Consider the following 26,674-nt stretch of genomic DNA (forward strand, 5'->3'; position numbering starts at 1 on the left):
GGAAGGAGGGATGTTGCCTAGGAGGCGGAGCCCCAAGCGTGTGAGTCTGGGAGAGGGTCCGGAGAGGTGGAGAGAGGGGGAGACGATGGAGATTGCCACAGCGCCCCTTGTAGGACTGGAGGAGGATCTGTCCCGCTGTCCTTCGGGCTGGACTACAACGGTAAAGCCCAGGTTTCTTCAGCAAAGATAGAGCGGGTTAGTGATAAGCGCTGGAGCTGTCTCGCCTACAGCTTAGTAAAAGAAAGGGGAGACATAAACGGAAGAGTGCAATGGAAGGCTTTAGATGATAGGCCTCTGTGTCTAGAGGACCCTAACAGGGATGGCACAAGTTGAATCTTGAAAAACATGATAGGTGTTGAAAAGGTGGGCAGGGCAGGACGTCGAGGCCCATTTTAGATCTGTAGTGTATTTAATGTGGGCACCCTCTGGAGGAGGGCATGGCAACCCACTTCAGTGTTCTTGCCTGCAGACTCCCACGGACAGAATAGCCATAGAGTTGCAAAGAGTCAGATAGGACCGAAGCAACTTAGCGCGCAAGCACGTATTTGGGGACATGGGGGAAGAATCAAGGGAAGAAATCGTATCACTTAAGCCGGAAGAAATTTGAACTTTGTTCTCCAGGCTATGGAGTGAGGTAGAACGGTATTTTTCTCTAATCAAGTGTAAGTATATTTTATGTATAGTAAAACATCAGTTTTAAGGCTTCCCTGGCGGCTCAGTGGTAAAGAATCCGTCTGCCAATTCAGAAGATACAGCTTCTATCCCTGGTCCCGGGAAGATCTCACATGCCGCTGAGCCACTAAGCCCATGAGCCACAACTACTGAGACTGCGCCCTAGAGCCTGCGCACTGGAACAAGAGAAGCCCCCACAATCAGAAGCCCCAAGCACTACAACAAAACAAAGAGTAATCCCCCGCTTGCCAGAACTTGAGAAAGCCGTTGCAGAGTAAGGAAGACCCAGTACAGACAAAAATAAATAAATACAATTATAGAAAATAAATTATACTAAACAGATCGGCCCTGGACTTTGCTCTCCATTGTTCAGCAAGTGGAGAGCCAGCAGATATTAATCACAACAGGACGTGGAATGATTAATTTTTATTTTTGGAACATGTCACTAGTGGTTGAAGGGAAGCTGAATCGGTGAAGTCCAGCCTGTGCACGGTCAAAACTGAAAGCCTTTATTCTTTTGCCTAAGTTGGTTACCTCCTATGATTGTTTCCATGTCCTTGCTTCCCTTTCAATCCCATTCCCACCACAGTGCCTTCCACTCTGTCCCCACCTCAACCCTCAAATGAAGTTGCTTTCACAAGGTCACTAACTGCTCTCAGGGTCACTAGTGACCTTCATATTCAACTCTCAATCCTTTCTTTTTTAAATTTTAAAAATATATTAATATATATTTATTTCTTTATTTCATTGCACTGGGTGCTGCATGTGGCATCTCTTTCCCTGATCAGGGATGGAAACTGGGCCCCCTGCGTTGGGAGTATGGAGTCTTAGCCCCTGGACCACCAGGGAAGGCCCTCAATCCTTTCTTGACCAGATTATTCATCTGCATCTGAGGCCATGTGCCACTCCTTCATCCTTGAAATTTCCCAGCTCCTTGGTATTTTTGACTCCATCCTTCCTTGCTCCTCCTACCTCTTTGGCTTTTCCCTCTCTGGCTCTGTCCTAGCCTCCTCCACTCCCTTGGCCCTTCAGCACTGGGTCCTGAGCTATCATACTTTGATTTCACCCTCCGAGTTCTTCCTGGGCGATATTTGGGTTTTTACTTCCACCTCTATGCTGCTTAGTCCAGGTTCTTCCGTGAGCTTCAGATTCATATCTCCAAATGCCTGCCAGGCCTTGGGCTAACTCCAGAGTTCAATTTCGGGAGACGAAAACAATTTTTCAGCAAATTGAAGCAATTTATAAGCCATAAATGTGATGCGTCCTTTTTAACTTATTTTACTATTGCCATTTGGCAAATTATTAGCCACGCATACACCATATTTGACTGCCAGGAATTCAATAACTTTTAAGGGTCAGTGTGTTGGGCAAAATGCTTATAAGCTAAAGAGGTCAGGGGTAGAGATAATAAGGCAAATTCACCCATATCTATAATTAAAGACAGAAATGTGGCACAGTGTGGAAGACAGAAGTCATTCCATAAGATTTAGGACAGGAGAGTGAAGTCATTCCACAAGATTTAGTGGTACCCATGTTTACTCTCCCCTTCCTCCCTTTTTCCCCTAAGGAGGAAGGTCTGTTGTTGTCAAGATAGAAATGACTGATTGTTTTTTAATTCTTTCCCAGAAGCTTTTTGTCCCTCTTTGTTCTTCTCAGTTGTCTCCTAAAAGCTGGCAGCATAGGGTGTGTAGACCGTTGTAGGAGTAGGTTCTTAAGTGGATTCTTATGTTTGCAATCATAATAAGTCCACAGTGCTGCTGGCATGTCGGGAACTAAAGGTCATTATGTTGATTTTCATGCATTAAGCATTTGTGGAACCCTCCACACGCCAGGACTCAAAGAAGTCACAGTTCTCTTGTGCCTTCCCAGGTCTCATGAATTCAGTGCAGCACAGTTAGAGTGAAACAAACCTGGTAAGAGAAGCCAACAGAGAAACCGGTTTGCCCAGGAGCTGGATCCAGCCTGGGGAGGAAAGGAAACCCGAGAATGTCCCCACTGGCCGGGCTGCTTTGGCCAGGTGTCCAGCGGAGGGCAGTGGTGAGCAGACGGTCTCGCGGAGACGGATCCCTGAGAGCCGACTTCAGCCTTTTCAAGATCCCAACGGAGTGCAAAACCCTGCCTTAGCTGAGACGGGTATTGGTGCGTTTTGTTTATCTTTTGCTCAGTCTCAACTTTTCCTTTCCAGAAAGAGCCTCAGCTCTTACTTAACTGTCCGGAACTTCCAACCCAGTTTAATTCATTAATTACTTATTGAGCACCTCTTCTGTGTCAGTCACCCTACCAGGTATTCTACAGTGAAAACAAAGATGTGCCTGAGCAGCTTAAATGCTAATGTGAGCAGAGCAGGGTGTAGGAATAAGACGAGTTTATAAATGATCAAGACTGGAGGCAGAAGCAAGCATTTATGGGGATTCAAGCAGGCCTCAACATCCCCTCCTCCCAGGTGTTTGGGGATGGGGAGGGTGGTCTGGAGGTAAAGACAAGAGTCTGACTGTGTGAAGCCCGGAACTGACTCCCAGGACCCACAGCCCACACTGCCCAGTTCTGTGGATCAGAAGCCCAGAGCTGCCTAGGAACAGTGAGGGGCGCCTTGAGCCTGGGGGGCAGGGTGGGGTAGGGAGGGAGGGAGGGACACAGGCCAAGATGGAAGGCAGGTGGAGATAGAAGTCACCCCAAGAAACAAAGCCCATTTCCAGAGCCCAGCTCAAGGGGGCTCAGAGACCAAAGGTTGTGCCAGCACCCTCGTGCCACGTCCACCAACAAACCCGCCCCCCCCAGGCACGTGACAGAGTGCCCGGAGGCTGTCCCTCGGTGTCCTAGTTACGCCCTGTTCTAAAAATGCTAACCTTGCCATAGTCTGGGCAGGTCACGATCCTTTTGTCGTTGTTGTGTTGTGCTTCGTCACTCAGTCATGCTGACTCCTTGTGACCCCATGGACTGTAACTCACTACACTCCTCTGTCCATGGGGTTTTTCAGGCAAGAATTCTGGAGTGGGTTGTCATTTCCTCCTCCAACAGATGCTTCCAATTCAGATGGGAACCACATCTTCTACATTGGCAGGCGGATTCTTTACCATGTGGATTCTTTACCACTGAGCCAATGATCCCTTTAAGGTGAAACAGATTTCAAGTAGAATGAACATACCTCAAAAAACAACAGGGGGATAAAGCCTTGTCTTGTGTCCAGCCGTGCTGACAGAGAGAATAGGCTGTGATTGAGTTGTGGGGATCGGAAAGGCCACCCTCTATGCTGCCTCCTCTGGGGGAAGCTGGGTCAGGCCAGGACAGATGCTGCCCAACCGATGCCCCGGAGGCCAGAGGGCAATGGCAGGGGCACCAGGATTCCTGAGGATCCTGGCTTGTCAGTTTCATCTGAAACTGATTAAAATGAAATGCAAACCCAAGTAGCTGGGAAGAAAAGGTCAGAATTTTACCCCTGTCTGCTGTCCTCCCTCAGCACGCTGCGCTCTGGCCTGGGTCCCATCACTGCTCAGATTTCCCCTTCACTCGGGCAGCCCCGCACTGCCCAGAAACCCCAGAGAATGGTCCTATTGTAGATGAGACCCACTGAAATAGCAGCATCTTCTGTTCTCTGCCTTAGGGAGATTCACTTAAAACCCCAGAGTCCCAGATGTGGACGACAATGGAAGTTGTTGTTGCAAATTAGTGATCCTGGAACAGATGATAGGCAGGTAGTCAGAAAGCAGCCAGTGTGGTGGGTTGGGCTGCGAAGAGAGAACAATTACGCAGTCACTCCATTACCCCAATTAGTGGTCACTGGCAGGAATTCTGTTCATCACCCAAAGAAGCATGGTGGGAAAGGTGGGAAAAGGGGACAACCAACCTGTAGAGGGGGACTGGGGCTGGGGTTGGGGAGGGCGGGAGTGCTGCTGGAACCGAAGGTCTAGAAATAAAGCTTCATTTATTCCTAAGCTGGTAAATGTTATTTTTATCATTTTTAAAATGTTCTCATTTTTTTCAATTAAAAAAAAGAAAAAAAAATTGTGCCCTAGGGCATTCAGATGAACAGTGTTTGCATTAATTAAGAAATCGGATGACATCTCCACTCCGCAGCAGGCTCTGCTGTGGAAACTCTCAGGGTGGCCTGGGAAATGGTGACTGTGGACTCTTGATTGATCACAGCTGTCATGCCCTCAGCCAGTCATTCCAATGAGTCAGTCAATATGTCTTAAGTGTCTACCTGATACTCCCTGGAGTTTGGGGTGGGGTGGGGAGTGGACACAGCATTAAGCAGGCTGTGGCTGTGTGCACAACTAGAATTAGTAAGGAGTGTTTACATTCAAGTCACAAAATTCTGAGCAGAGAAGGGACAGGTTAATTGGAGATCAAATCAGGAAAAGCTGCACAAAGGAGCTAGATATAAAAAATAAAGGTCAGGGGACTTCCCTGGTGGCTCAGTGACAAAGAATCCACCTGCTGGTGCGGGAGACATGGCTTTGATCCCTGATCTGGGAAGATCCCACATGCCGTGGGGCAGCCAAGCCCATGTGCCATAACTACTGAGCCTGCGCTCTAGAGTCCAGGAGCCACAAGTGCTGAGCCCATGAGCCGCAGCTACTGAAGCCTGTACGCCCTAGAGGCCATGTTCTGCCACAAGAAAAGTCATCGCAATGCGGAGCCCAAGCACCACAACCAAGAGTGGCCCCTGCTCGCTGAAACTAGAGAGAAGCCCACGCAGCAATGAAGACCCGGCACAGCCAAAAATAAATAAAATTCTTTTAAGAAATAAAGGTCAGATTATGACACGAAATAGGCAGGCTTTAGGATACAGAGAAAGTGTAAATGAAGGCACAAACAGGGAGCAGATAGAGCCCTTCTCCAGGGGGAGGCTGGGGTGCTCAAAATATGGTGACATTAGTGTCAGAGATGACCCATTAGGAGAGAGGGCATTGGAATGGCCATTGACAATGGGAAACATGGTGAGGAGGGTCCTCCCACACCCTGTCTCTGGATTTTATCTTTTTAGAGGCCACAGGGTGAGGGACTGGCCTGCGAGCTTTATGTGGCTACCTGAGGCTGCAGGAACCAGGGCGTTGATAACTACAGTCTTCATCAGTAAGTCAAGGGAGAAAGGGAAAGCTACCAAGTCCAGCACACTGGTTGACTGTGGGAGGACAGATGGAGAAGATAAGCCCAGCCCCGGGGGAAATCTTGTCTGAACAGGTGTCTGCCTGGCCTCTTCCCCACTTAGACCTCGGAGCTCCTGTCCCACGGCTCCCTGCCCCCACCTCTCACTCTATTATCACTCTCTCCATGCGCCATTGTGTTCTCGCTCAGTTTTTCTCCTGCTCTTATTCCCTTCTCACCTTTCCCAGCCTTCCAGCCACTGTGAAAGAGGAAAATGGTAAAACATGCAAAGCTTTGGCTTCAGCACAAAGATGAGGTGTTCCATGTCTCTTGTGCCTGACCCATTGCAAGCCATCTTTGTCTGGTTGCTCAAGCTCCTGCTAAGCTCTGTTGCCCTTTATGGTCTGTCTTCGGGAGGCAGGGACCGGGAGGGCCGCCACTGACCTTTGACCATGCAGACAGTAAATATTTGCTGATGGCCAGCATGATGGCATGTGGAGAAACTAACCCCTGTCCAAGGCTGTTAGGAAAAGAGTCTTTGATCACTGACCGATGGAACTTCCGTATCCCCGGAGATGTCTCAGGCACATATGCTGGGATCTTTAAAATTGTTGTAGGCATTGGGGTGAGGGCTGGGAAACAGGTCCATATTGGCTTCTGGGCCTCCTTTCTTCTGGGTGTGGGTCACCAACCCCCTCATGGACACAGCCTTCCTTTTTCCATTCTGGTTGGAATCCACTCAAGCTCCTGGAAGGCCCTTTCTCCCTCTGCACAAGACTGGGATGATGTTTGTATGTGAACTGATGGGTATTCTATACCCCCTCTGCACCTGACCACACAATACCTGCCTGTTCTCAAAGCCCCAGCCCAAAGCCATTCCAGCTTCTTAGGTTTCATAACTGCCCCGTGAACTGCACCTGGTCGTTCTTCCCTTGGGGCTGCGGGGTTGGAGGCTGAGTAGATGGCCACCTGGTTTAGCCTCTCCCTGCTGACTGGGGTTTTGGAGACTGGCTCGCTATTGCATGAGTCAGAGAGAGCCCCACGGCTCCGGGCATCTTCCAGGAGTGAGTGACCCCTCGCTCCAGGCAGCAGGAGACTAGCAGGTCTCGGGCTCACCCCTGGGCAGAGGCAGGACAGCTACTTGGGAAGTGCAAGGATGTGCACACAGGCACTGGCAAGGTGCCTGGAGAGCTTCCCAGCATCCCCTCGAGAGCCCCTGGCCCACCTCCCAGTTGAGCTCAGCTGGGAGGCCCAGGCTCAGCTCTAAGCAAGCCTGGACAGAAGGGGCCATGAAGCTCACCATGACCTGGCAGCTCCCACTGCAAGTACAAACAGGCCTTTAAAAAGCCTCCTTGCTTTCTGGGGGTTGGGGGGGGAGCAGACAGGGCAAGTGGCTGCTGGTGGCCGCTGCGTCATGCTCTGGTGTGGCTCCCGGTGGCCGGCGCCACCACCCCTTTCTGTCCAGATGCGGAGGCCGAGGGGGCTCCTGGGAGAGAGCGGCTTTGAACTCCTGCGCCCTGTCTTGGTGTTGGGAAGCCTTACAGCTGCTCTGCGCTGGCAGAGCCTTCTCCTGCTAACTTGGGGCTTTTTGGATCAGGGTGTTGGTGAAGCAGAGTTTTGGCAAGAGCCTTAGCAGCTCTTGCCAAGAGGAGAATGAAGGGAGATAATTAGACCTGGTAATTGGCTTGCTTTTTACTTTTTTACAGGCAACAGTGACTATGGCTGGGAGAAGAAGACACAAAGTTGTCCTCCAGGATCAAGGCTAAGCTGCCTCAATTTTAGGGGAAAAGGCTGGTCCCTGACTAGTCCAGGACTTCCTGTCACCTCTTGCCTAACACATCCGTCTGGCTGTGAAGTGATTCTCTGCATCCTATGCTATGGTAACCAGATCCATACGGACCCCAGGACCAGACATCTTAGAACCTTGAATCCAAAGGTAACCTTTAGATGGAGTTACCCAATTCTGGCTCATCTAAGAAGAGATGCCGTGGGACCTATTGCAAAGGGCTTGGTCAAAGGCTTTTGTTTCTGGGCAGAGCTGACTCATCATTTCCCCCAGATAAGTTTGCTCTCTGGGAGGTTTCCAGGCCCCCATCCCTCCAGTTGGCCGTTTCTCCAGACCAGATGGTTCATTTTAGATCTCAATTTGCAACGTGCTACCCTTTGTGGGCACATGTTCTGGATTCATCCCAAACGGAGCAGCTGATTCACTCGGATGTTCTGGGAAGCCCTCCCCGTTTGATTCCACCTCAGCACATCAGCATAGAAGCTGCGAGTCAGATTTCCAGTTTGTTGTGGGGAGCCTATTGATTCTAAGCCCAGAAGCGCAGTCTGGGAGACCGACGTCAGGTCTCAGGCAGGGGGCCTGGGAGCCCCCCGAGGGCCTTAGAGTGCTGGTGCTGCCTTTGGGAGGGCTGCTCCCTCAAAGTCCGTCAGAGATGGACTCTGGTGGGATCATGACCCATTTTGTGGCCATTTATTATTTTGGATAAAAGCAGAAGAAAGAATTCATGACTAATTTGAGCTCCGAGATTTTAGGTTTAAACCGGATGGCCTTTCTCTAGCTTCTCTTCTTCCCAGGTACCCACTGTTTATTCAGCAGACAGTTGTTGATCACGTCTTGTGCACCAGACGTTGTGCTTAGGGCTCAGGGATAAGAATAAAAAGCCGATGCTTGCCTTCGAGGGACTCAATGACTGATGTCTGAGAGAGGCAGGCGCTGAGAGCAAAGTGAGTGGAGCTGACGGAATGCAGTGGTCAAGAGCTGAGATTCAGGAGTCAGAACCCCCAGATTCCTGCTCTGCCACTTTGCAAGTATGTGCCTTTGGACACATTACTTCACCCATATGTGCACCAGTTTTCTCATCAGTAGAATGAGAATAATAATGATACCCACTTTAGTGTTTTATGAGGATAAATTCGTTGCTGGATTTAAAGTGCTTAGAACTGTGCCGGGGGTAGTGAGGGTGGTACATATATGAGATAGTTTAAAGCTGGAGCATCAAGAGGGTTAATTGGATGAAGGATTTAAGAAAAAGGAAGGGGTCAGGTTTATATCCCAGGAGTCTGGAATATGAACATGTGTGGCCTGGAAAGTTCTTTTGAGTCTAGGGACCACTACCATATAAATATTTTTTTTTCCTTTTGTTTTCAAATTTGTTTATTCTTTAATTGAAGGTTAATTGCTTTACAGAATTTTGCTGTTTTCTGTCAAACCTCAACATGGATCAGCCATAGGTATACATATATCCGCCCTCTTGAACCTCCCTCCCATCTCCCTCCCTATCCCACTGCTCTAGGTCGATACAGAGACCTTGTTTGAGTTTCCTGAGCCACACAGCAAATTCCCATTGGCTGTCTATTTTGCATATGATAATGTAAATTTCCATGTTACTCTCTCAATACATCTCACCCTCTCCTCGCCTCTCCCCATGTCCATAAGTCTGTTCTCTATGTCTGTTTATCCATTGCTGCCCCACAAATAAATTCTTTGGTGCCATCTTTCTAGATTCCGTATATATGCATTAGTACACAATATTTATCTTTCTCTTTCTGACTTACTTCAGTCTGTATAATAGGCTCTAGGTTCATCCACCTCATTAGAACTGACTCAAACGCATTCCTTTTTATGACTGAGTAATATTCCATTGTGTATATGTACCACAACTTCTTTATCCACTCATCTGTTGATGGACATCTAGGTTGCATCCATGTTCTAGCTATTGTAAATAGTGCTGCAGTGAGCAATGGGATACACATGTCATTTTCAGTTTTCATTTCCTCAGGGTATTTGCCTAGGAGTGGGATTGCTGGGTCATATGGTGGTTTTATTCCTAGTTTTTTAAGGAATCTCCATACTGTCTTCCATAGTGACTGTATCAATTTATATTCCCACTAGCAGTGCAAAAGTGTTCCCTTTTCTCCACACCCTCTCCAGCATTTATTGTTTGTAGACTTTTTGATGATGGTCATTCTGATCGGTGTGGGGTGATATCTCATTGTAGTTTAGATTTGCATTTCTCTAATAATGAGGGATGTTGAGCATCTTTTAAATATTTTTAAAATAGAATTATAGTTGACTTACAATATTGTGTTAGTTTTAAGTATACAGGAAAGCGATTCAGTTATACATATATATGTGTGTATATATATGTTTATATATATTTTCTTTTATTATTTTCCATTATAGTTTCTTATGAGATATTGAATGTAGTTCCCTATGCTATACAGTAAATCCTTGTTGTTTATCTATTTTATATATGGTCATGTGCACCTGTTAATCCCATACTCCCAATTTATCACTCCCTCTTCCCCTTTGATAGCCATAAGTTCATTTTCTATGTCAGTGAGTTTATTTTTGTTTTGTAAGTTAATTTGACTATTTTTTTTTAGATCCACATATAAGTAATATCATATGATTTTTGTCTTCCTCTGTCTGACTTACTTCACTTAGTATTATAATCTCTAGGTCCATTCATGTGTTGCAAGTGGTGTTGTTTCATTCTTTTTGGGCTAATATTCCATTGTGTACATATATGCTACACCTTTTTCCATTCATCTGTCAATGTACTGTTAAGTTGCTACCATGTCTTGGCTACTGGGTATAGTGCTACTATGAATAGTGGGATGCATGTGTCTTTTTGAATTAGAGCTTTCATCTTTTCTGGATATATAACCAGGAGTGGGGTTGAAGGATCATATGGTAACTCTGTTTATAGTTTTTAAAGGAAACTCCATACTGTTTTCCACAGTGACTGCACCAGTTTACATTCCACACAGTGTAAGAAAGTTCCCTTTTCTCTACATCCTGTCCAGCATTTATTGTTTGTAGACTTTTTGATGATGGTCATTCTGACCAGTGTGAGGTGATATACCTCATTGTAGTTCTGATTTGCATTTCTCTAATAATTAGCAATGTTGAGCATATTTTCATGTGCCTGTTGCCCATCTGTATGTCTTATTTGGAGAAATGTCTATTTCTCTGGTCATTTTTTGGTTGGGCTTTTTGTTCTTTTGCTATTGAGTTATATGATCTATTTTTCTATTCTGGAAATTAAGCCCAATTGTCAGTTGCATCATTCGCAAGTGTTTTCTCCTAGTTTTAGGTTGTCTTTTTGTTTTTGTTTATGGCTTCCTTTACTGTACAGAATCTTATAAGTTTGATTAGGTCCCATTTATTTCTTATTGCTTTTATTTCTATTGCCTTGGGAGACTGACCTAAGAAAACGCTACTATAGTTTATGTCAGAGAATGTTTTGCCTATGTTCTGTTCTAGGAATTTTATGGTATCATGTCATATTTAAGTCTTTAAGCCATTTTGACTTTATTTTTGTATGTGTTGTGAGGCAGTGTTCTAACTTCATTAATTTACATGCAGCTGTCCAGTTTTCCCAGCAGCACTTGCTGAAGAGACTGTCTTCTCTGTTGTATATTCTTGCCTCCTTTGTCAAAGATGAATTGACCATAGGTGTGAGGATTTATTTCTGGACTCTTTATTCTATTCCGTTTATCTATATGTCTGTCTTTGTGCCAGTACCACTGTTTTGATTACTGTTGCTTTGTAGTATTGTTTGAAGTCTGAAAGGGTTATGCCTCCAGGATTGTTCTTTTTCCCCAGGACTCCTTTGACAATTTTGGGTCTTCTATGGTTCCTTATAAATTTTAGGATTATTTATTCTACTTCTATGAAAAATGTGATGGGTAATTTGATAGAGAGCACATTAAATCTGTAGATTGCTTTGGGTAGTATAGCTATTTTTCTTTTTTTTTCAATTTATTTTTATTAGTTGGAGGCTAATTACTTTACAATATTGTAGTGGTTTTTGCCATACGTCAACATAAATCAGCCATGGATTTAGATGCGTTCCCCATCCTGATCCCCCCTCCTATCTCCCTCCCCATCCCATCCCTCTGGGTCTTCCCAGTGCACCAGCCCTGAGCACTTGTCTCATGCATCCAACCTGGACTGGAGATCTGTTTCACACTTTAGCTATTTTTGACTATATTAAATTCATCCAATCCAAGAGCATGTGAAATCTTTCCATTTTTTCGAATTGTCTTTGATTTCCTTTATAGATGTTTTATAGTTCTCAGCATATAGGTCTTTCACTCCTTGGTTAGGTTTATTCCCAAGCAAGGAATTTTTTAATGCTTTTTTAAATGAGATTTTTTTTTTTAACTTTCTCTTCCTCATATTTCATTACAATATATATGTATGTGTATATATACACATATATGTATGTACATACATATATAATCTTGAATAATTATGGCCTTGGTTTGTTCCTTTGCAGAGTGGGGATAATAATATCTTCCCTTCCAACCTCAGAAAAACCAACATTTGAATCTGCTATGTACCAGAAAGTATTCTCTCTACCACCCCTCCCCACTTCATACCGGCTGAAAGCCTGGGTAACTGGAAGATGATGGAGAAGGCTGTCTGACTCTAATAATAGCAGATATTGCTCTGCTCCTGTTTTACCTCCATGTGATTCGTCGCATTTCCATGCTGTTTATTTCCTGGTTATTAAAGCCTTGTGATCCCATGGGAGGCTGGTGATTTCCTCAGGAGGATCTGGGAACGATAAGAAGCGTCGTGAGAAGAGCTCGACTGCTCAGACGCAAAGTTTCCTGGATGATATGATACAATAGGTTGAGCACGCACATTCTCCTTCGCAGAATGGTCCCCCAGGATCCTGGAGAAACTTCTAGCTTCAAGGAGCTTGTGTGTGCCTCAGGGCTTCTTGTGAGGCAGGATGCATAGGACACAGGCTTGTAAATGAAGGTGGGTAGGGAGCATTCACAACCCTTCACTGAGGGGAGAGGCCGGATTGGGGGTTGGTAGTGCGGGAAGTATGGGAGCCTCGCTGTTATAATATTATAGTGCGCTTCTCTCGTCATCATGAGCTGCCTTCACATGTCCTGGAGAGACTTCTTGGTGAGGTTTCAGAGCTTGCCACCAAGACTGCGGCCCCGGCTGGCCTGGCAGCCGTGTGGGGGAGGAGGAAGTCTGCAGCAGATCGAGCATTCTGGCCTGATTGGGAGACTGGCCAACTCTAACGGGATTACCATCCGCTGCCCTGATATCTGCCAGGAAGTTGTGAAATGAAATCTCAAGTCCCCTACCACAGAGTGTGTGGGATGACTTGGCTGAAGCAAGAATCCTTGGGGAAATCGGTCTATTTCCCTGGCAATCCATTAGTCTCTTTTCCAGAACAGAAGCTCTGCCTCAGAGACCAGCATTGGGCAACTCTTAGCTCCCCGAGCTGTCTCTTCTCCGCATGGCAGCCTGTGACGCGGGGGAGGAGAGAGATGGTACCCTGGCAGGGTGATGGGGGTGGTGTGGTGACATGAAGAAATGCCTAGGCTGGACCCCAGGAACCAGAAAGTGATGCCTGGCTCCCTTCTCAGCCTCTCCCACGCCTCTGACAACCCCACGCTGTAAGGTCAAGGACTTACAGAAGGACTACCAGGAGCAGTCACCCAGCCCTCTGCGTGGATGCAGAAAACGAACCCGGAGCTTGGTGTCCACATTCTGGGTTGGAGGTCCTGCCAGGTCACTTAATCTATCAATTAGTCTATGGGGTTGCAGTGTAATCTGCTTCTCTTGCAAGGTTCTTGTGAGGATATGTTGAAACACTGCACGTGGAAATTCTTTGAAAATTGTAAAGTACCTTGGTGGTGGTTTAGTTGCTAAGTCTTGTCTGACTCTTGTGACCCCACGGATTGTAGCCTGCCAGGCTCCTCTGTATTCCATGGCATTTCCCAGGCAAGAATATTGGAGTGGGTTGCCATTTCGTTCTCCAGGGAATCTGCTCAATCCAGGGATCAGACCCTTGTCTCCTACATTGCAGACAGCCTCCTGCATTGCAGGTGACTTCTTTAGCGACTGGGCCACCAGGGAAGCCCATAAAGTACCTTAATTGGAAGGAATTGTTCCAGGCACAGAATCCTCTAGGAATTGCTCCCAGGGGCTCAGAGGAGCGACTGGAGCCTTTTTGGCCTGAGTAGTTCTCTTCTACTGAAGACAAGGAGAAAGGACCTTTCCACATGGCCCTTCTTTCTGGCTTCATCTGATAGGGACATCCCAGCTCTTGCTGGTGGTCTAGGGTCTTAGAGAATAAGAGTTTCTGTGCAAAGATCACAGAGCTGACTGGTTTTCCTGTGAGTACAGGTTGACCTGTGATGCCACCATCACTGGTCTTGGGGCAGCCTGGAGGCTCCCCAGCCCAGGAACCCACAGGGGTCCTGTTTTCAGCGTTTGTGTTTATACATGACAATGTCTTTACCTTTTATCTAGCAAGAGTGAGTAATCTATTTGGGATATTTAACAAAAACCAGACATTACCTCACTGGTGTCTTATCCAGAGCTGTTCCAGTCTTCCCATTAATTCCAGCAACTCGGGGTCCTTTGCTGTGTTGAGCAGTATAGAGAGAAATCCATAGACTCTTTTTCTCTGAGTAAAGATATTCACAGAACACACTGTTCTAGTGGTTGTATTCATGCCCTTTCTTTCCCCAGTGAACGTCTGTTTTCTTTATTCTGAGAACATGGCAGAGGAATTAACCCAGCTCATCCCCCAAACCATTCTGACTCTGAGCGGCTTTCTCTGGCTCCCCTCTCCGCTCAGGGATATGAAGAATTTATGTGTGAAATCACAGCAGCCTCACAGAGGAGCATTGGGAAATACTAGCGGCAGGCAGCCCACCTTCTCTGAGGTCGATGGCTGACAGAGGTGTCAGAGATAGTGACTCAAGTCACCACAGCCTTGTGAGCAGCTGCCGGAGTAGAGACTGACAGTGCTCAAGTCTCCTGCCGGTGTGCAAAGGCCTGCTTGCTCCTGAAGGCCCTGCCATCGGTCAGCATGGAGCCCCTCATGGGTCATTCTCACACAGGAAGGACAGCTGTCATAACCCCAGGCCAGGCAATGGTACATCTGTGTCTTGCAGTGGAAAAACTGAGGCCCAGTTAAAAACTTCCATGTATCCAAAATCAGCATCTATTAGGTGATATGAAAGAATAATTGTTAATTTTGATAGATATCATATCATGGCATGATGACAACATAAGAAAATGTCCATAAGACTGCCTTGGCAGTCTGGGGGTTAAGACTCCAAGTTTCCAATGCAGGGGGTCCAGGTTTAATCTCTGGTTGGGGAACTAAGATCCTACAGACCACATGGCGCAAGAAATAAAAATAAATACATTTTTTTAAACAAGGAAAATATCCATAGTTGTGTAGATGCTTACTGAAGTATGTAGTAGTGAAATGACGTACCATCTGGGATTTGCTATGAAATATGTTAGCAGAAACATATTAAATGGATAACCAACAAGGGCCTACTGTATAGCACATGGATCTCTCCTCAAAGTTATGTGGCAGCCTGGATGCGAGAGGAGTTTGGGGTAGAATGGATACATGTATATATATGGCTGAGTCTCTTTGCTGTGCATCTGAAACTATCACAACATTGTTTACTAATCCACTACATCCTAATGCAACATAAAAGGTTTAAAAAATATTGTAGAAATATAAGAAAGAAAAAAAGATTGACGAAGGACACAAAACCCTTTTAATGGTTGAGTATGTTCTTTTAATTTTTGTGGGTGATTGGACATTTTCATAATTAAAAAATTAAAGATACTGCAAATAGTGTTAAAAGACAAGACATAGACTGGAGAAGATATTTAGAACACATGCATCTGAAAACGGATTCCTATCCAAAGTATACAAAGGACTACAAAGCAGTTTAAAAAAAATCATCAACCTCATAGAAAAAAAGGGCATAAGTTAGAACAAGCAATTCCACTCCCAGAAGGGGACACTTGGATGACCAATGCCTACACTTTGGTGATCAGAAAAATGCAAATTAGAGAACAAGACATCAATTTATGCCCGTTAGATGAGCAAAACTTTTTTAAAGTCTGGTAATACAAGTATTACTTCGTCAACAAAGGCCCATCTAGTCAAGGCTATGGTTTTTCTGGTGGTCATGTATGGATGTGAGAGTTGGACTATAAAGAAAGCTAAACGCAGAAGAATTGATGCTTTTGAACTGTGATGTTGGAGAAGACTCTTGAGAGTCCCTTGGACTACAAGGAGATCCAACCAGTCCATCCTCAAGGAGATCAGTCCTGGGTGTTCATTGGAAGGACTGATGTTGAAGCTGAAACTCCAATATTTTGGCCACCTGATGTGAAGAGCTGACTTTTGAAAAGACCCTGATGCTGGGAAAGACTGAGGGCAGGAGGAGGAGGGGACGACAGAGGATGAGATGGTTGGATGGCATCACCGACTCAATGGACATGGGTTTGGGTGGACTCTGGGAGTTGGTGATGGACAGGGAGGCCTGGCATGCTGTGGTTCATGGGGTCGCAAATAGTCGGACACAACTGAGCGACTGAACTGATCTGAACTGAACTGAATACCAGGTATTAGTCACTGTATCGTTTAATACATATACTTAGAAAGCAGCTTGGCAATATCTGCCAGAAATGTTTATATTAATATTCTACAACCTAGGATTCTACTTCTAAATATATACCCCTCAGAAAGTCTTGGGCACATGCACAACATATACCTGGAACACACACTTGGATGTCCATTACAGCATTGTTTATAATAGTTAAAACTAGAAAAAAAAAAGGAGAAATAATTCATGACATATTCATATTAATGGCACACTACACAAAAGTTTAATGAATGTATTCCATTATTATATATATAATTATACATAATTCATAAATATGAATCACATATATACTTATAATTATATGTAATTATGGATAAATTTCCAAAACATAATATGAGTGTTGAATGAAATGAAAATTGCAAAAGGACATGTATGTTATTATATCATGTATATAAATAAAACATCTAACATAATATTTTTGGCTCTCTCTCCCTATGTCATAAAAGTATAGAAATAATTAGAAGAGCTTCAGAGCAATAGGAGAAGAGTGCTTGTCTCCAGGGAAGAAGAGAAGGAGTGAGGATGATCTCGGTTGTATCTGTCTGGTTTTTCTTTAGGAGCAATGTTAAAAAAGAATCTGAGCAAATATATAAAAAATTGACTTTTGAAATATTTGGGAGGTGGGTAAGAAGTCTGTATTATATTATTACTTGTACTCTGAATATTTCAAATATTTTCTAATTTAAAAAACAATTAAAAAAAATTGAATTATAGTTGATTTCCAGTGTTGTGTTTCTGATACATAGCAAAGTGATTCAGATATATATATGTATCTATTCTTTCTCAGATTCTTTTCCATTATAGGTTATTACAAGATAATATAGTTCCTTGTGCTATACAGTAGGACCTTGTTGTTTATCTATTTTATATATAGTAGTTTGTATTTGCTAATTCCATACCCCTAATTTATTCCTCTTTCTCCCTTTCCCTTTGATAACCATAAGTTTATTTTCTATTTCTGAGTCTATTTCTGCAAAAAACAATTTTTAATTAAGATCCTAAAGTGCCTCCCTTCTAAATATTACCTTTGCTTTTTTTCTTCCCCTCCCCCAATATTGTGTATTTTAACCAACTTATGAGTAATTTAGGCACCTGTGGACACATGTGGAACTCCAACCAACGCTTATATGTTTGACTGTAGGGGACAAAGCCTCCTGGAATTAAAACAACCCACTTCCTGTGTTCTTTTGGAGCTCCTCATTTCTAAGTTGGGAAGTGTCTAAATTCTAACCTTTCCCCATGACTTCAGAACACCCTGACTCAACCTGCACCTCTATGAAAAGGATTCCCAAATGTGATTAAAATCCTTTCTTTCCCCAGAGTCATTTCTGTGTCTCCAATTTACTTTGTGGTTAGATCTTCCATTATCTCAAATTCATCCTCCAACTCAATTATCTCTACCACTGCTGTCTCAAAACAGCTCTTTCCTTTAATTTCCTGTTTCTGTCAATAGTGCACTCAATAAATGTTAGTTTTCAGAAACAGACCCACAGAGAACAGACTTGTAGATGCCAAGGGGCAGGTGGGGTGGGAGAGAAATGGCTGGGAATTCGGGGTTAATGGATACAAACTATTACATACAGAATGGATAAACAACAAGGTCTAACTGTATAGCACAGAGGACTATTCTCAATATCCTGGGATAAACCATAGTGGAAAATAATTTTTTTTTAATGTATATATGTGTGCAACTGAGTCACTTTGCTTTGCAGCAGAAATTAATTCAACACTGTGAGTCAACTACACTTCAATAAAAAATAAATTTTAAAAAAGACGACTTTTAAAATTTTCATTGGGTCTTTCAACTTTTACCTTTTCCCAATGAGTTTAACCATACACAGAACTACAAATTTGTCATCTAAAATTCTGGGTTTTTCCCCCTGAAATGCTGTTTTTCACCCCTGAAATGCTATTTTGTATCAATTATTCCCAAGCTCATAAACCTTATGGTGGCCCATGGCCAGCTTAAAAAGGTCCAAAATCCTTAACCCTTTGTGTGCTGCTTTGAAGACTTGTGCCTTCCTTTCTCCTTTGCTGCTCACTGTCTGCTGTCACTAACGAGGTGGCAAGTGCCCAGCCATGGCGCATGTCTTCCTGACTTCCTGCATTTTCAGTCTTGAGATGCTTTTACCTTCAAGCTCTGATCAAATGCCTTCACCACAAAGCTTTTATCTGGCTCCACTGCCGGAACCATTCCCGTAGCACAGCCCACACGCCGCCTTGGGTAGAGGCAAATCTTTTTGTACAAAACAAGTCTAGAAGGCACCTCCTTTCCTTTTGTCAGATCCCTTTCCATTAATGCTGAGCTCAATTATTTGGCAGACCCAGAAAGCAGAGGTGAGATGAATAGACATGCTTATCCATCTAGTATCTCATCCATAGAAATATTAAATTCATCTTTCCCCCTTCCTTTCCTTCCTCCTGGTTTTTTTTCCAGTGAGATTAAAGCAGGCTGGCCTCACATTGGGTTTGCACAGAGAGTGAGGTGTTTTTCTCTGACTTATAGCAAGAAGCTGATAGAAATGAGGTTTCTTAAAGACTAATATTGTATCAGGTCTAAGATGCAGGTTTTTTTCACACATTGATAACTCTGAAATCAGGGTGCATTTTTCAATCAGTAGAAGTTTTTTTTCTTCCTTTCTGGTATGCAAAAATAAAAGTGCATCTTCTATTGATGGTATCCACAATCAGATGAAATGAGGTATATAGGAAGGTATTTAAAATGTATATAAAAGCAAACAAACATCTTTTACCATTTGATGTGACTATTAACTAGAAATGTTAAAAAGAAACTTTTGAGCACTGTTCTAGGGGTACTTTTGCAAAAATGATTCCAGAAAAGCATTCTAGTACATTCCCCCACAACAGCAGCACTGTGTCCATGTCTTATCTATTCTGCCATATTTTGTAAGCTGCTGGAGGGCAGAGACCCAGAGGAAGTTATTTCTTGAAATTCTCTGTGTGACCAGCAATAAAAAGCAGACAGGAAGACCTGCAAGCAAAAATCCTGAACAAAAGGTTCCTATGAAGGAAGTGACTGACCGGTCCCCAGGTAATATCTGGCACTCCAGATAATAAGCTGGTGATAAAGAACAGAATCCAAGGTGTTCATGGCCTTAGTCTTAGGCTAGACTGCACTCCGACCCCTTTATACAGCTTGCTCTCCCAGAGCCCAAGTTTGGGTTATCAGGAAGCCACTCCAGGCACGTGCTGTTACAACAGAGGCTGCCTGATTGTTGGTCAGGAATTCACTGTTTACAGTTTTCTACCTTCCGGGCATCCCTCCCACTTGCTTCCTTATCACTATTACCGGTAAATTAGGCAGACCAGACTGTTCCATTGTCCTCTGTCACCTCCTCAGACCACTTCTCCCAACCCCTCATGAAGCTCAGAGTACCACCTTAGGTCACTGTCACTTACTGGTCAGCTATGACTTACGTGCCCATTCAATCCTGATAACTTAGGCAATAATCTCCCCGGAGTGGTAACAATCCAGGTGGTCATGGGAGACTCTGAAGGCAGTATGGTACTCCATAAATTAGGGACCCAGGTGGTGCAGTAGTAAAGAATCTGCCTGCCAATGCAGGAGATGCAAGAGAGATGGGTTTGATCCCTGGGTCAGGAGGATCCCCTGGAGAAGGAAATGGCAATCCACTCCAGTATTCTTGCCTGGGAAATCCAATGGACAGAGGCGCCTGGGGGGCTACAGTCCATGGGATGGCAAAGCGTCGGACACGACTGAGCAGGCATGTACCCCATAAATTATTAGCTGTTAGAATCGTAAAAGCAAGGAGCTCTGACTATCCGGAGAGGGAGGGCAGAGAGAGTTGGAAAACACACACACACATTTACACACATCCCGGATGAGTTTCTTCAATGACTTTGTTACATGGTTTTCTGACTTTTCTATTTTGCTTTTTTCCGAGCCTAACTGCTTTTGCAGTCATAAATAGGGCTGTCGCCAACTCGGCCACAGGATGTTCAGGCTGCTGAGAACTTTCCCTGCTTATGGCAGCAGCGAGGGCATTGCAGGGTCCTTCCAAGGAGCTAGTGTGATTGCTGTGATGGCGGGAGGCAGCCAAGGTGATGAGAAGGAGGTGTTGATGCTGAAAGGTCTGAGGTCAGGGAGCCGCTTTCTGCCTGTCAGCCCTTCCAGTGGCATTTCCAGCGCTCCCTCTCTTCCTTTCCCTGGCTTATCCTGGTGAATGGAGGTCAGGGAATACTATTTTGAGCACTTAGAGAGGGACAGGAGGCTGCTGGATATATCAGCCTGCTTGTGGGAGGATGGAGGAACAAAAGCATCATCAAGGCTGGGCTAAACACAGATGATGTTCTTTGACCTTCACTCCAGTTGCTACATCACTCCTATGTATTTTTGCCAAAACCACACTGGGAGGAAGCTAGTGAGACAAAGAGGTGATCATGGAGCCAATTTCTATTTCTAGCCTGTGGTTGACCCTGGCAAGTAACCTTGAGCAGGTCATTAACCCCTCCCGAGGTTGATTATATTGGATTCCAACTTATGGCAAGAAACTCCTATGAAAATTGATAAGTTGAGATTTTAAAGCACTTCAAGATCTTAGCAGAGATAAACAATATCACTGTGTTTGGGGCCAGTGTTATGAGCTGCCCTTGAAATCTAGCCCTCCATGCACTGGCCAGGCTCTCTCCTTCCTTGGTGACCAAGTGCAGAACACACTTAGGACTAGTAACAAAAATAGCTAACGTTGATTAAATGTTGACTGTGTGCTGGGCACTTTAGTCTAATGTTCACAGCAACCTCATGAGATACTAAAATAAAAAGAAAAAAATCCAGAGAGGTTAAGTAACTTTCCCAAGGTTACACAGTTAATAAGCCAGCGTGAGTTTCTGAACTCTGGCCCCTGAGTCTAGAGTCTGCTTTTATCCATGACACTGAAGTGTATTTAATAAGAAGGTAATTCCTTATTAGTGAGCATTTGCTATATATTCTGCATGAGTTGAGTGGTATGAGGTATGGAACTATACAAAGAGGAAACACATGAAAATGGTCGGGTGCTAAACTGGTGACACGGAAGTGCTTTTGGCGGTATGGGCAAAGAGGGATCATATGGGCTGAACTTGGAGGGGAAAGTTCATACAGAGAATGAGTATGAACTTTTTTTTGCCTTCTAAACAGGGTTAGAAATTCTTGGGGTCAGCAGTGAGGGGACCTTATACAATATTATATGTCAGTTGCATCTCAATTGCAAAAAAAAGAAATCTGCATGTCTCCCAAATGTTTTTGGCCAATAGAACACCTTTTTCACAGAATTCGTGTCACTAATGCATAGACTTTCAAGTTTGGGAACCACTGATGTAAAGGAAAGCTTCTCCTTGGAAACAGAAGTCGTTGACAACCCTCAAGCAACTGAAAAGCAAACTCCCTGAACATCGAGTGTGAAGCTTGCTTTTTCAGAGCCAGCATTCATCACACAGCACTTCGGCCATTTGGTTTTTTTCCCTGTGTGTACAGTGTTACTACCCTAGCCAGACTAGGAATCTCTCAAATGCAAACACTTGGCTGGTGTATCTTTTTGAGATACAGTCCCATAACTTCATGGCAAATAGATGGGGAAAAAGTGGAAACAGTGACAGATTTTATTTTCTTGGGCTCCAAAATCACTGTGGACGGTGACTGCAGCCATGAAATTAAAAGATTCTTGCTCTTCAGAAGAAAGGCTATGACAAACCTAGACAGTGCATTCAAAAACAGAGATATCACTTTGCCAACAGAAGTCCATATACTTAAAGCTATGATTTTTCCAGTAGTCATGTACCGATATGAGAGTTGGACCATAAAGAAGGCTGAGTGCTGAAGAATTGATGCTTTCAAATTGTTGTGCTGGAGAAAACTCTTGAGAGTCCCTTGGACAGCAAAGAGATCAAACCAGCCAATCCTAAAGGAAATCAACCCTGAATATTCATTGGAAGGACTGATGCTAAAGCTGAAGCGCCAATACTTTGGCCACTTGATGTGAAGAGCTGACTCACTGGAAAAGACATTAATGCTGGGAAAAACTGAGGGCAGGAGAAGGGGGTGACAGAAGATAAGGTGGTTGTATGACATCACCGACTCAGTGAACATGAGTTTGAGCAAACTCCAGGAGATAGTGAAGGACAGCGAAACTTGGCATGCTGCAGTCCATGGGGTCGCAAAGAGTCAGGCACGACATAGCAACTGAACAACAATAACAAATGCAAACACTTGGCTGGTGTATGTTTATGCCCTGTGGCTCCTAGCCCACTTTGTCTAAAGAAAGTCAATAAATATATGCTGGTTTAAAAACAGAGACAAAGAGCACAGAGGAGAAAATGAAGAAGGAAAAAAATGCACACTTGAAATGGTAGCATTTATTGGCAATTTACAACGGAGTACTGAGCTGTTAATTGCTGCTCATCCATCAGTACTCTTTGAAAGACTAGTAGATTGTTTAAAATGCAAAATAATATAAATTTTTATCTCAGCCTTGGTCAGAGCTGGAGCTGCAGTTGAATGGAGCCAACTTTGGGCCACGACCTCTAAAATACATCTTCCTTTATTAGCTTCGGCTGCTTTCTGCTGAACTGAGTGTGCTTAGGGTGGGGCTCCAGCCCTAAGGGGTTTGATGCCTGGTCCCAGAATCTCATAAAGCCTGAGTACCCCCAGGTCAGCGTGACTACAGATACCAGCTGAAAGGCTGCTGGTGACGTGACTGCTTGAGGAACGACTAACCCGTGGAGGGGACCTGGGGGTGGTATTGCAATGAAAAACGCAAGTGACACTTTGATCTCAGGCACAGTCCCAGTCTGAACATGCCTCGATGCTCCCCCTACCCTCACACGCAGTGCTCAGGGTTAAAGAGGGCACTGTTGGTGAGGTTTGTGACCTTTAGTCTCTAAAGGCCCATGTCTTTTTTTTTTATCAAAAATTTTTTATTATTGATTTATAACTGACCCACCATGTTTTATCAGTTTCAGGCACACAATATAGTGATCCAATATGTTTTACATTATGAAATGATCACCAAGATAAGTCTAGTTATTACAATCTTATTGAATATACATTTCTCATCCTAACTCCAGTTTTTTCGTATTTGCTGAATGATTTTCCATTTATTTTATTTTGAAGTATAATTGATTTATAATGGTGTATTAGTTTCAAGTGTACAGCAAAGTGATTCTGTTTTTTAAACCTATATATAAATATATATAATATTCTTTTTCAGATGCTTTGCCATTGTCGGCTATTACAAGATATTGAATATAGGCCCCTGTGCTTTACAGTAGTTCCTTGTTGTTATCCTAACAAGAGTTTTGAAACTAGCTCACAATGGCAGAAGTAATTCATAAGCCATTTATCGCTGATACCTGTGGCTCATCTGGTAAAGAATCCGCCTGCAATGCGGGAGATCTGGGTTCAATCTCTGGGTTGGGAAGATCCCCTGGAGAAGGGAAAGGTTACCCACTCCAGCATTCTGGCCTGGAGAATTCCATGGACTGTATAGTCCATGGGGTCGCAAGCAAAGAGTAGGACACGACTGAGCGACTTTCAACTCAAATTCAATTCAGAAGTGTTTCAGCGTGAATGGGGAGGGACTTATCTCCTTTTTTTTTTTGTTTCAGGAGGAAAGGGAAAGGAGAAGAAGACTCCTAAAGAGGGTGGAATTCTCGCACAGGATAAATGTCTCTGAACACCTATGCTTTGGCTTATGAAAATTCTGTCTTCTGGAGGGGCGGGGGGAATTGATTTTGTTTGCCCTTTTTGTTCTTCTTGGTTGAGTTTCTGGTGTGGATTTTGCAGGTGCTTTGTCCTTGGAGTCAGAACCATCCAGGCTTGCTCCTCCGAGCGCCTGGAGGCTCCTACAGACTCCTCTGTCTCCCCGACTGAGGAAAGTCAGGGCTGCTCCCAGGCCCGGGCAGAGGGAGCTGGGTGGGGCTGGGTGGGGCTCGGAGAGGTTCCTGCCCTTTGTGCTGAAGGCCTGTGGCCACCTCCCCTCTGGGGTTCCTGTTCCTGCAGCTATTTAGAAAAGACTGGAAGTAGGAGGTGGAAACCCAAAGCCTTGAAATCTGATCTGTGGTTGTTTTTCTGCTAACAACAAAGGATCCCCGCCCACCACCTGGCGGGCTGCTGCCCCTTAAGGCAGGGCCCCAGTGACCCCTGAGGAGAGGCTGCTGATGGTTGGGCAGGGTGAGCATGTGGATCAATGTGAACCCTCTATAGCTGGGGGCCCAGCCCGGACTTGGTTTCCCATTTAACCTCCCGCTGGTCCCCCCAGGGTCCACGCAGTGGGCCTCCAGTAAAGGCTGCTGACGGGGCGGGGAGGCTGTTTTGAGGGGTGTGCCAGAATTCTCAACCCTGTCCTCAATTTCTCTGATGCCTGCTAAGAAGCCAGGGTGTGCACAGATCAATCTCTGTTCCTAGCCCCCTGGCCAACTGTCACACCCACTGGAGCAAAGAAAAGCAGCCCTCAGGGTTGTGTGTGGACGGCTTGGCCTCTGAGGTTTTGGCCTCACCCATGGAGCCCCAAGCTCTCTTTCTTGTGACGCCACTCATCACTGGTTCCATCTGATTGCCTCCACTTCTGCCTGGAAGGGAAATGGTCTCTGGTAGGGGCAGCTTCTCCCTGGCCTTAAAGTTTGGGGCCAAGGGGATGGGGAAGCAGGGGGCCAAATGGGCAGGGTTCAAACTGCACCATCGATGAACCCAAGGGGGCCTGGCTTCCCACCCAAGAGCCCCAGGGCAATGGGACCAGACAGACAGGCTGGGACCTGAGACCTGAGACCTGGGACCCTTTGCCGCTATAGTTGTACCTGGACACATGTCTCCTTGAGCAACCAAATACAAAGAAATTGTGAGTAACTAAAAATAACTGTGTGCATGAGCAGTGAGGGCAAATCTATCTTGGACCACAAGATATAAAAAGACCAAAAACCCAACTGCCATTTCTGAAGAGCTGGGAACAAAAAAGCAGGATGTTGGGAGCGAAGGAAGAGTACTGCACATGTCCCCTGCACTCAACACCACCAAAGGAGTGAGCAAACCACCTAAGCCGCCCCTCTGGACTGACCCCAAGACATACCTGATACAAGGAACCAGCCTTGCCCCCACTCAGGGAGCAAGCAAAGGAAATTGTTATTTGTTTTTGCTCCCTCCTGCTGCAACAGGGACCCCAATAAAGCCTTTCCTGAATTTCTTGTCTGGCTTCTTATCAATTTCTGTGGATTAAGGAGGCCAGAAGCCGTGGTCAGTGACAATACGACCTGCAGTCAGTTTTTGTAGCCCACATGCATCCAGAGACTTCCCAGGCTGAGCAAAAATATTTGACCCTTGCCTCATCTTGGAATTGCAATGGCTCCAACCTTGATAGTGTGATTAACCAGATGTCTTTCTCACAATTCCTTTTCTTAAAATATGTATAGAGGCCCAAGTTTACCGTGATCTTCCTGTGTGGCCATCACCTTGCCAAGTGCTTATGATGTGTTACCTCATTTAGTCCTCGCAACAACTCTACAAGGAAGGTTCAGTTATCACCCCAATTTACAGATGAGCTAACTGGGGATAGGGAGGCTAAGTAACTTGTCTAAAGGTTATATACCCAGTGAAAGTCTCTCAGTCATGTCTGAATCTTTGCGACCCCATGGACTGTAGCCTGCCAGGCTCTTCTGTCCACGGGATTTCCCAGGCAAGAATACTGGAGTGGGCTGCCATTTCCTCTCTAGAGGATCTTCCTAACCCAGGGATTGAACTCTGGTCTCCTGCCTTGAGGCAGATTCTTTACCATCTGACCCACATTATATACCTAGGATGTGGCTATAAGTCTGACTAAGGCACCAGTCTTAACAAACACACTATTGTCTCATGTATATGATGATTTTCCTTTGTCCTGTTTTAAAGCCTTTAGTTAGTTAGTGTCTTATCCGACTCTTTGCAACCCCGTGGACTGTAGCCCACCAGGCTCCTCCGTCCATGGGATTCTCCAGGCAAGAATACTGGAGTGGGTTGCCATTTAAAGCCTTTACATTTTACCAAATCTGGGTCTTATTTGTATTGATCCTGGATGGAGGGTCAGCAAACTATGTCCTATGGGTCAAATTTAGTTACAGCCTGTTTTATATATAAAGTTTGCACACTGGGAACAGCTTTTTACGTTCTTAAAGGGTTGTTACATATGTGTACATGCACACTAAATTGTACACTTAAATGGGTCAAGCTAGTTAAAAAATGTTTTCTGAGCCACCAGGGAAGCCCCTGCAGGTTTTTTTGAATAGTGGAACCACTATTCAAATAGTGAATAGTGAACAAATAGTGAACCACTTCCCTGGTGGTTCAGCAGCAAAGAATCCACCTGCAGTGCAGGAGATGTGGGTTCGATCCCTGGAGAAGGAAATGGCAGCCCACTCCAGTATTCTTGCCTGGGAGATCCCATGGACAGAAGAACCT

General features: G+C 44.8%; 1 long non-coding RNA gene across 2 annotated transcripts; it reads left to right on the forward strand.

The window, feature by feature from the left end:
• Positions 1-3: 3 nt before the first annotated feature.
• LOC110128626 (uncharacterized) lies at positions 4-23,931 on the forward strand. Of its 2 annotated transcripts, none has more exons than XR_002311240.2 (3): positions 4-160; positions 7,467-7,696; positions 23,857-23,931. It is a non-coding gene; the product is annotated as an uncharacterized lncRNA (long non-coding RNA). The 2 variants fall into 2 exon arrangements; XR_011490389.1 differs by lacking the exon at positions 23,857-23,931 and adding an exon at positions 12,054-16,646.
• The last annotated feature ends 2,743 nt before the right edge of the window (positions 23,932-26,674 follow it).

This window comes from Odocoileus virginianus, chromosome 11 (assembly GCF_023699985.2).
Source record: "Odocoileus virginianus isolate 20LAN1187 ecotype Illinois chromosome 11, Ovbor_1.2, whole genome shotgun sequence".
Lineage (NCBI taxonomy): Eukaryota > Metazoa > Chordata > Mammalia > Artiodactyla > Cervidae > Odocoileus > Odocoileus virginianus.